Source organism: Urocitellus parryii, chromosome 6 (genome assembly GCF_045843805.1).
Source record: "Urocitellus parryii isolate mUroPar1 chromosome 6, mUroPar1.hap1, whole genome shotgun sequence".
Taxonomy (NCBI): Eukaryota; Metazoa; Chordata; class Mammalia; order Rodentia; family Sciuridae; genus Urocitellus; species Urocitellus parryii.
The window spans coordinates 155069308-155080758 of NC_135536.1; the positions used below are offsets into that span (position 1 = coordinate 155069308).

At 41.9% G+C, this 11451-nt stretch overlaps 1 pseudogene; it reads right to left on the bottom strand.

Moving 5' to 3' along the window:
* Positions 1 to 360: 360 nt before the first annotated feature.
* On the bottom strand, positions 361 to 1608 carry LOC144255486 (AP-4 complex accessory subunit RUSC1-like; annotated as a pseudogene).
* Positions 1609 to 11451: the final 9843 nt, after the last annotated feature.

Sequence of the window (11451 nt, forward strand, 5' to 3'; positions counted from 1 at the left end):
GCTTGTGGGCCGAAGCATGTACTGCACTGACACAGACCACTTAGGGACGGAGAAGAGGGCTAGGTTCCATTTTACAGATAGGAAAGGAGATGTTCCCTTATACAGATGGGAAAGAGGAGAGGGGTTTCATGGGAGGGGATTCCTCTTCAATATTTGGAAGAGCAGGTTTCACCTTACAAGTGGGCATGGAGGGAAGAAGGAAAGTTTATTTTGAAGATTAGCAGAAACGATGTGGGAACAAATATCATTTTGCAGACAGGAAAAAGGTTTCTGGGATGGTCAATTTACATAGTGTTCAGAAGCTGTTCCAGTCCCAGGTGACAAAGGAATACATATGTAAGAAAGCAAAGCCTCCTAAGGCTAGAGACCAAGGGAGGTATTCCCCACTGGCACTAACTCTTCCCTGCCATCCCACCCACAGCATAGCCAGTTCTCATCCACTGTGGCAATGACACTCAGCATTCTCCACGCCGGAAGCTTAACTGGTCAGGTCTTGCCACAGTATGGTCACAGAAAGCCCAGACTGCCCTGTGGGCCTATGCTGTGCCGGGTGCTGAGACCACAAGCTCCTCCTAAGGAGTCTCTGAAGGTGCCCTGCTTCACGTGAACCAACACACTCATTGTTGGGAGCAGCCAACTGGATGGTCTCCTGGACTTTAAGGCTCCACTCAGTGTCTGTGGGGACCCCAGACAAGCCAAACAGTCTCCCAAGCCCAACACTTCTGCCTGGTGCCACTTCCTCTGCTGGCAGAGGTTTTTCCTGTGTACCCTCAGCTGCAGTTTCTTGTTGCCCAGATCCTCACCAGGGAAGAGGGAAGTCCTCAGTGTCCCCTGAGGCATAGACTCAGGAGACCTGGGTCAGATGCTCCCACCAGCTGACTGGTATAGAGGAGTTGAAGGAGCTGATGGGTTGGGAGCTCCCTCCAGGAAGCTCCCCAGACTCTGGGCCAGCCACCCCCCACCGCCATGCTCCCAGTGCCACGTGGCTTATGCATTTTCCTGTAGGGGTGAAGGCAGTCATGGAGGGGCAGGGGCTCAGGTTGACCCAAGGGCAGGTGGTGGTGCTCAAAGAGCAGGTCCAGATGGAAGGTGAGCACCCACAAACTGCAGCAGGAGTAGTAACTCTGGACGGGGAAGGGCACTGAGTACAGGTAGAAGAATCCAGTGGGCAGACACAGAAGGGACGGCAGGCCTGCAACTTCTCAGAGACTGGAAAACCACAACTCCAACTGCGTGGTGTTGAGGAGGCCCAGGATGAAGGCATAAAAGTGGCTGTGGAGGCTTCTCAGCCGGACCAAAGGGAACTGCTGGAGTCTGGCTTCATGGATGCCTCCACCAGGGTTTAGAAACTCCTTCTGTGTTGCCTGGTGATAAAATCATATAGGAAAGGTTTCAGCCCATCTGCCAGCAGGGAGTGGAGGGATGGCACCACCAAGTGCCTCACATCCAGCCGGGTTCAGCCTGCTGTCTCCCAATGGGGCCTTCTGAACCAGGTTCCACTTCAACCTGAAGTGTGAGATGATTTTATCCACGGAGGCACTGACAGCTATCAGGAGACCTTTTTTTCTGCTCCTGCAGCTGCCCAGTCCCACTATGGGCTTCTGCCATCCACAGCCACTGGGCCCCAGGAACACCTGCAAATGACTCAGAATCATGGACTACTCCATCCGGAAAGTCCCAGAGCAGAATGGCTACACTAAACCTCCACCCAGCTGACTGGGGCCTGTAGGACAGAAGATGACTAGGCCTGAGATCTGCATATAATTTCAAAATAGCATTTAGTGCAAAAAGTTGAAACCACAAGGCATCTACCTAATTTAGTTCTGGTGACTGGGGTATATGAACATTAATTCTCCCACTCAAGTTCTTACAAATCCAGTGTATTAATTTTTGCAACTATTATTATTATTATGAAGCAGCATGGCTGGTTGAAATATAAGACAAATCCTCAACTACTCATATATTTAGAATACTTACAATAAAGAAAGAATTTAATTTCTTGCTACTATTTCACTCCATGTGCATAATTGCAAATATAATGATAAAAAGTAGTTCAACTTTTTGGAGAACCACAGTCAAACACTCCCTCATAAGGAGTGAAAGGAAAGTGGCACAGAACTAATCACACACATACCTGGTATAAGAAGCAGGTTTATTGTCAGGAGTCTGACAGGCTGCTCTGAGCAGCAGCAACTCCTTCTTGCATGTTACTTTTTTTGATGGAGCAGGATTGGCGGGTTGGAGGGGGGGCGGGTACCGGGATTGAACTCAGGGGCACTCTACCACTGAGCCACATCCCCAGCTCTATTTTGTATTTTATTTAGAGACAGGGTATCACTGAGTTAAGCACCTTGCTTTTGCTGAGGCTGGCTTTGAACTCATGATCCTCCTGTCTCAGCTTCCCAAGCCTCAGGGATTATAGGCATGTGCCACCGTGCCCTGTGAATGTTACTTTCTATAAGCTAGAATCAAGGCCTCGGATTAGGGGAGGGAAACAGGCAGTTTTCCCATCTCTCAGAAGGGGGAACAGGGAAACCAACCGGCAGGTCCCTTTATCTTCTCAAGGAGAGAACAGGGAAACCAGTATGTCCTCAGGGACCAGTAAGTCGTCTCCTATCAGTGAGAGAACGAGGAGAGATCGGCATGTCTCCAGGCCAGTAGGTTTTTATCTTGGGCTAGTTTCTATTTCTTGGAAATAAGAACTGTATTCATAAAGTGGGGTGGGGGAAAGGAAGATGGCTGCAATTATTCCAACAAGGAGTAATCCTGAATTCACAGTGTTCTTTGATATAAGTGGTCAATTACCAGTTTGAATTTTATGATGCCCACGAGACCTTTTTTGACAACCTTGCTTGTAATGTCTTACATTAATAAGAATTCTTACTTTGTGTGGCTGGGGTTATGGCTTAGAGGCAGAGACTTGCCTGGCAGGTGTGAGGCACTGGGTTCAATCCTCAGCACCACATAAAATAAAATAAAGTTATTGTGTCCACCTATAACTAAAAATTAAGTATTAAAAAAAAAGAATTCTTGCTTTGTAATTGCTTCTAAAATCACTCTGGAATAATAGAAATAATTGGATAAGTGTTAGTGTAAATAATCCAACTTCTATTTTTGTAAATGTATTTTAGAATAACTGATTACTCAAGCATTTGCTAAATTCCTGAGATGACAGCCGATGTATCTGAAAGTAGGACATAAAAACAGGGCCATTTTCATAAATAGAATAATTTTTCCTCACAGCTCAAGGATTAAAACAGAAGTAGGCAGTTCAATTATTAACCACTGTCAAAAACTATTTTCTCTGAACAGGAAGCTCTTGATAATCCAGGGATACTTCTTGTCTTCCACTTTCCATCCCTGCTGGGAGACAGATTATCCCTGATGTCACAGCACAGAGATGATTGGCTCAATGGCTCCTGCTTCCTGGTTTTTAAGGAAATAGGTCTTTACTCAAGAACTTTGGGTAAATGAATTCAGGAATAATAGCAGAGTATCACCCTGGACCTCTTCAAGTTCTTTTCCTATGATGTATTCACTTTTTTTTTTTTTTTTTTGAGAGAGAGAGAGAGAGAGAGAGAGAGAGAGAAAGAGTCAGTCTGTGGCTTCCACTAGATTCTCAAGTGGGTTCATGTTCAGAATTTGGTTAAAAATCCCTGCACACAGGGCTGGGGTTGTAGCCCAGTGGTAGAGCACTTGCCTAGCATGTGTGAGGCACTGGGTTTGATTCTCAGCACCACATATAAATAAAATAAAGGTACGTTGACAACTAAAAATATATTTTTTTTAAAAAATCCCTGCACACAGAAAGTGACCCCTGACCTCCCACCCTGGTTTGACCTCATATCATACCAGCATCAACACACTAGGTAGTTGAAAGAAAAGTGGCATGGGACTGATCAAACGCACACCTGGGATAAGAAGCTGGTTTATTGTTAGGAGTCTGACAAGGCTGCTCTGCACAAAGAGAGGGACAGCAGTAGCTAGGGGGGAGAGCGGCCACAACTCCCCTTGATGTTACTTTTACAGGCTAGAATCATGGCTACGCACTAGGGATGGGTTTGGTCTTGACTGACATTGTAAGCATCCCCTGATCTTATGGAACACAAGTTTGTTTCTTGGGAACAGAGAGAGAGGCAGTTTTTCTATCTCTGGGGGCGGGAGGAGACAGGAAAATCATCAGGTCCCTTTATCTTCTCAAGGAAAGAACAGAGAAACCAGTACATCCCCATCTCAGGAACCAGTAAGTTGTCTCCTATCTCTGAGTAAGAGAACAGGGAGAGACCAGCATGTCTCCAGGCCAGTAGGTTTTTTTTTTTATCTCAGGTTAGCTTCTATTTCTTGGGAATAAGAACAATATTCATAAAGTGGGGGCGGGGGAAAGGAAGATGGTTGCAATTATGCTAGCAATAGTGAGTAGAGAAAGCTGTTGCTCATCTTGCTCTAGCCTTCAGGGGAGCTGCTCAAGAACTGGAAAGAAGAAACAAATTCAGGCAGTTTAAATAGTTCTGAAATATATACACTATTCATCCATGTTTTCTAAGTTGTTCCCAACTAGATTGTTGAAGGTATGGCAGAATGCACAGCAGCAACAAAACCTGAGTTGTAGCTTTGGGTTAAAAATGTTAGTAATTATAACAGATAATGTACAAAACTTGGACCAGAACAGTAGAAGTTAGGAGATAACTAGGAGATAATGGTTATATCATGGATGTGTATTGAAAGCCCAGCCAACAGGGTTTTCTAATCAATTAGTGAAAGATGTGAGAAAAGAAAAGTGAAGATGGAGTTTGGGCCTGATCAATTGGTAGGATGGAAAAACCATCAACCACATGGAGAAAACAGAAGGTAGGGCACATTTGGGTGGGAAGATCTGGAGTTCCAGCTTTTGATATGTTCAACTTGAGATGCCTGTTACACATCCAAGAAGATACTGAATAGGAAATTCATGGGAAAGGTCCAGTCTGGACATATGACTTGCAAGTTATCATAAGTGATTCTTAAAACCATGAGATTTTTGGCAGCACTGAAAAAAAAGAGAGGGAAATAAAAACAAGAAGATAAATGACCGAGCCCTTGGAACTGCAAATTTAAAGTGTGGGAAAGATGAAGAGGAATCAGCAAAGGAGGGTGAGAAGGAAATGCCACTGAGACAGGAGAATGCAATACCCTAAGAGTCACACGCCATAGACTACATTTCCTAAAGATGGCCTCAGTGTTATTTCCCTTACAAGAGATGGGGAGTATGTTTCCTCATAAATTTTTCAGGTCTGTGACTATGGTAAAAAATGAAATTAGATGATTCCCAAGGATAACCAGACAATACAGATTTTGTCTGGCTTCTTTCATGCCTGGGGAGGGCTGAGCCACTGTGTAAGTTATCTGACTCTGATGCTGATGCTGCCCTGCTGGGGAGAACAGAGAGAGACATACAGAGAAACAGAGACACAGATGCTAAAGTAGCACAAGTGTTCTAGCCCCTAGGTGTTTGAGTATTTCCAGCCCAGACAGCAGGTATATGAGTGAATAAATTTCAGATCATTCCAGGACCAACCTTTGGGCCACCCCAGCTAACATCAAGTGGAGCAGAAATGAGTGTCTCCACCATGCCCTGTCCAGATTGCAGATCCATGAGCAAAATAATAAGTCATTAAGTTTCGAGTCATTTGTTATACAATCCTAATAAATGGAACACCAAGTGCAGTCAGACACTTCTCAGAGAAGAAACTACTCGATTGTTTCAAAGTCTGCTTTAGATAAAGTGATTTGATGATGCAGAACTAACTGCCAGATTAGCAAGGTAGAGAGACTAGTAACACTGAAAAGTGATCAGGGCATAGATGAAATGGAGTGGGTTTAAGAAAGAATGGGAATTGAATTGGAAAGAGCCAGTAATGACAACTGTATCAAGGAGTTCTTAAAAAAGAGATTTGAGAAGTGGGGCAGTAGCTGGAGAGGAAAGTGGAGTTAGGAGAGGTGTTTGAGACTTCCATGTGTAGACGCAATAGTACATACATGAATAGCAATGACTCAGGAAAGAGAGGAACATGGATGATGTGAAAGAGAGAAGAAAGTGGCTAGAGACACTTCCACGAGAGGTAAAAGGTACAGGGTCTATGATTTGGATGCAGGTGGAGGGAATGGCTTCACCTGGAGCTTAGATGACTTGTTCAGAATTAGTAATGAAAGAAGAGCCTATTCAGGTAAACGGGTTCTCACAGTGGTGCATAGAAGAGTGAATTCTAATTTTCTTGCTTCCATTTCCTTAGTGCAGAGTAAATAATCTAGGACAATATGTGGGTTTAGCAAGCAGGATTAGGGCACACTTGAAGTTCATAGTCATGAATTTAAAAGGAGAGTGATTCGTATGTTGATGCTGTTGTTCAGCCACAGCCTTTGATCCAGGAGCAAGCACAAAGATGGAAGATTGGATTTCAACAGGATTAAGGTGCTGTCAGGAGAAAACTATTAAGAAGGAGGAGCAAGGAAGGTAGGGGATCTATATAAAGGAACGACTAAGACTGAATTGCCTGGGGAATTTAATCCAGGTAAGAAGAAATAGAAGATGTGTGGGGTTGAGGGAATCAACTCTTACTGCAAGATGCAGTAGGTTTCCCAGTAGGTTGAGGGACTCCTAGTAGTCATGTCCTGGTAGTCATCCCCATTCTGAGAACAAGGAAAGGTTAAAGTGCTTGTAAATCAAGTTGTAAGGAAGTGGCAAAGCTGGAATTCAAACCTGGGCAGCTCAGCTCATGTAATATGAAAATATTGCCTTTCACAGCCCAATTCCCCAACAGAAAGAAAGGAGAGAGAAAAGAGCAACCAGCATTGATAGTCATTAAGAGCTCTGAACTCCAGATGCAGAGGAATCTCAGTGAGAGTTCCCGTGTGCTGTAAGAGCTTGGTTTTAAGTCCTGAGTGACATTATATCATGTACTTTATTTTTCTTAGGAACTAGTTCTTAATTCTTTGACAGGGATTCAGCAAATAGTTGACCTATGGGTGGAGAAACAAAACTGGTAGTTTCAGTTCACCTTGTGGGCCTGGTGCACGTATACTTCCTTACTGGCCTATTTCCTGCAGCCCGTGGAAGATTTCATCAAAGGAAGCACATGTCATAATTACATCATGAGCCCAATTGTTTAAAGTTTCTATTATGGCCAATTAGTTATAATGAGAATCAGGGGCTCTCTGGTTCAGCCCTGATGAGATGCTTTGGCCAATAGCATCATGTTCCAGTTATGTGAGGATATTTGTAAGAGGAAGTTTGGTAAGGGAATGGGACAAAGCCTTGTGTGTATTATGCTCTCAATTGTATTTGCAATATCATTTCCTATTGTTGACTGTCCCGTAATTCTGGTCCTGTAGCAACTCTGGCATTAGTAATATGTTTATTTCCAGAGGAGGTGGTTTGGGTGGAGAAGAAGTAATAGCTAAGAGGTTGTTCTCTGTGTGTTTAAAAAGGGGGGTTAGCTTGACTGCAGTTATCTTCTTTTTCTTTTTGCTGGAGCTAGAGGGAGAAAGAGGAAATAGGAATACATTTGATGATTTAGGAAATTAGCATACTAAAGTAATTTGAAGAAAATTAGTCTGTTCAGTACCAAAATAAAGTTGTGGAGAAGGAAAAATTTTCTCTACCTGTTGCTCAGGCCATGTTGTTCCCACCCACTCTAGTCTTCTAGCCCTAGCCCCATTGAGATTTCTGGGGTATTCCATTACTTTATAAATCCTGATCCATGGCATTAAAAAAAAAAAGTTTGGCCTCAGAAAATGCTGAGATTTTTTTCTAGGTTCTATCTGCTAACGTGTAGCCTTGGGCCAGATAAGGCTCTCTGAGCCTCAGTTTCCTTCTTTTCAAATGGGAATCAGAATGCCCACCTTGTGGGGTGGTTTGTGAAACTGAAATGAAATGAAATACGAAAAATAATGGCTGCTGACTGTTGGCACAATGATCTTGTTGCTTGGGGTTCTTTAGCCCATTCCTTAATTCTTTCTTCCAACTCTTCTTTATCTTTTATTGGAGTTTACAGTATCTCCTGCACTCCAGCTAATTTAATGGATCCCCCTTTCATCCATTTATCTTCCTTTTTTCTTCTAGCATTGTAATTCTCCAATAAAACCTTTCCAACTATTTAGAAAATACAGTTTGCTTATCAAGTTGCCTTTGAAATTCCCATGACATCAATCCTTCAGTCATTTGGTTTACACACTGGAACAATGTTCCCCTTTTTATTTGTACTTCTCTACATTGGTATCATACCAGGAATCTTATTTTTCCCGAAGAACCTTATACATTGTTTCTGACATGTTTTATCATGTATTGTCTCAGTGGAGTTTTATGACATCCCGTGCAGTAAGGAGGACAGATATTATCATCACTTTGTACTTTTATAAATGTAAAAACAGGCTTGGGGGAGGTGGTGGCTTACCAACCCAAGATCACCAACTGGTTTCAGGAAATATGTTAATAGGCCATCTTGATCCAGCAAATACTCATGACTTTCAAAAGCCACATGCCCTTGTTCATTCTCTCTTATACTGTATGTGACTCTAATTCTTGCATTGAAATTGTCTGACTACAGAGCCCCATTAATATGGGTCCCTGTATATTCTAGTCAATTTCCTAGACTACCCTGTAGAACCTGTTTTAAGAGTCTTTTTTTTAAGAGGAAGAGAGAGAGAGAATTTTTTAATATTTATTTTTTAGTTTTCTGAGGACACAACATTTTTGTTTGTATGTGGTGCTGAGGATCGAACCCGGGCCGCATGCATGCCAGGGGAGCGCGCTACCGTTTGAGACACATCCCCAGCTCCAAGAGTCTTAATATGATGTAAATCCCATTTTTCTTTAACCTGAAATGTTTGTAAGTGCTGAAGAACAAGAAATATCGATTTTGATATTCCAACAGTTTAGAAACATCAAGAGCAATACCTTGATCTCTATGGTAAAGGAAGATTTCCACCAAAGTATTAAATTTTGGCTTAAAGAATTGGCAGATTTTTTAAACAAGGGAGAGAAATGAATTAGAGTAGATGGGGTAGAGAGAGAAGATGGGAGGGGAGGGAAGGGGAGGGGGGATAGTAGAGGATAGGAAAGGCAGCAGAATACAATAGACACTAGTATGGCAGTATGTAAAAACGTGGATGTGTAACCTATGTGATTCTGCAATCTGTATACGGGGTAAAAATGGGAGTTCATAACCCACTTGAATCAAATGTATGAAATATGATATGTCAAGAGCTATGTACTGTTTTGAATAAAAAAACTAATAATAATAATAAAAAAAAGAATTGGCAGATTTTTTGATCAAACTGGTTCAGCCATCCCTAATTACAATTTATAAATTCAAGAGTGTGATAATTTTTATTGTAAAAGAACACACTTATTCCTTATCTCAAACAAGTGCAGTGTACTTAGATTAAGTTGATCCTTGCTTTTTATGTCTCAATCTTTATATTGCTTAGTCTCCAAAATGTTATTACACTCGGATATTGGCAATATAATAAACTTCTAACTATACCTGGAGTCTAGAAAAGTTTAAAAAGCATTTGAAGGGATTTAAGTAACCTCCCTCCCAACAAACTCATATAATCCTGATGACCTCATTTGTGTTTCATATGGCCCCTTTTCAAACTTGAAACTCATCATAAGGGAAATAAGAACACAAAACAAATACAACCCTGAGAAGTACTTTCAATGTTAGAAGTATGTACACATATTTATTCTGGCATTAAAAATAAGTCAAGATCCTTTCTTTCCTTTCCTTTCTGAACCCGTTGTTGACTCATATGTCACTTGCCATTAACTTAGCACATTTTTAACACTTTGTATGTTTGTGGCTTTTTGTTTTATCTTCTAAGGAAGCTTTAAATAGTATGATATACAACAGGCTGAATTATTGTGAGTATTATCCCTTGGTCACTTAAGCTAGATTTAAAAGACAATACTGTATTTATTCACAAAGGAATATTTGGAAATGAACTTTCAATTCAGCAATATCTATCATACATTTACTTTGCATGAAGCAGTGGGAGAGAAAAACAGATATCAATGTGAACTAGCTTTTGGAGTACACGAAATTTACACATAAACCAAGGAACTACTAGAGGATAATTCAAAACAAGTACAGGATGGAATCTAACCAATTGGTAGGTAGAACATGAAATGTGTTGGGGCAGATAGCCATAAAAGATCCCATAGATCTTAAGAACTTAAACAAGCTTTGATTGAGCACAGGACAAAGTCTGAATGAAGCTGCACAATTAGGAGTAAACTTAAGACGTTTATAGAACAGAGGAAGTGGGGGAGACTTGTTCCTGTAAAAAGAAAGAGTAAGGGTGGATGGGAAAATTGGCTCAGAGGGTCAGGTGATGATAGCCAGGCCAAGTTTAGATTTGATGTGATATGAAGTGGTAGGCCTTTCTACATATTTGAGCTGAGGTGTGGCTTGGTGAAATGATGTGTAAGCAAGATTACTGCAGCAATGGAATGCAGGGTAGAGTGGAGAAACCAAAATCAAAGAGGCCAATGGTTACGGGGCTCATGGTGATGAGTGCAAGAATTAAGTGGGCTATAGTGGAAATATTGAATAGGGCATAATTTGGAGGGGAAAACCTTTAGGGCAGTGATTTCTCATATATGGGAAAAATCAAACTGAAGATGGCCAAGAAGTAGAGTAATGAGAATGGAAGGCTGATGTGGGCTTTGGGGAGAGCAGTGTGCAGAATGCAATGGGCCAGGCGAGACTGGAGGGAAGGAGAAGTTTGCTAAGTAGCAATGACTTCCTCATGTAACTGGTGGATATTGAAATGAAGGATGACTCAAAGAAAATCTCAGGGAGAAGAGATGTGTTTTGATGAAAAGAAAGGGAAAAGATAATAGTGTAGAAGTTAGTTGTCTGGATTTTGGCAAATATTGGCACCATCAACAGAAAGAGGTAGCAAGGGAAGATTGACTTGGGAAGGAAGTTGAATATCACACAGGCCAAATGTGAACTCTGGTGGAAACATCTAGAAGGGTCTTTACTGGGGTGAGAGGTTAGGTAAGACAACATCAACAGATTAAGTACCTGTTCAACATTGAAATCCTGTACCAGTGAAGATGTGCCACCCATTTTTTATGCCTTGACCACCTTGGGTTTGCCCCGTACCATCAAGAGTCAAGGGCAAAATGGCTGATAAGAATGATATCAAACAGGAATGGTAGAGGGAGCCCTGAGATCCCAGCTTTCATCCTTATTCTTCTTAGTTCTTCAGTGGGCTCCCTGATGCACACCTGACCTCTACCATCCAGCACAGACTGTCCTGATTACTAAATTTGAAGGAATATGATTACCTCACTGAGATTATCTTACTGATCTGTTGGCTTCACATGAATCTGAAGCTACAGATCCCAGCCATCAATCACAGGCAGAAGGGCAGGTTAAAAGGCTTGTTATTCCCTTTATTTAT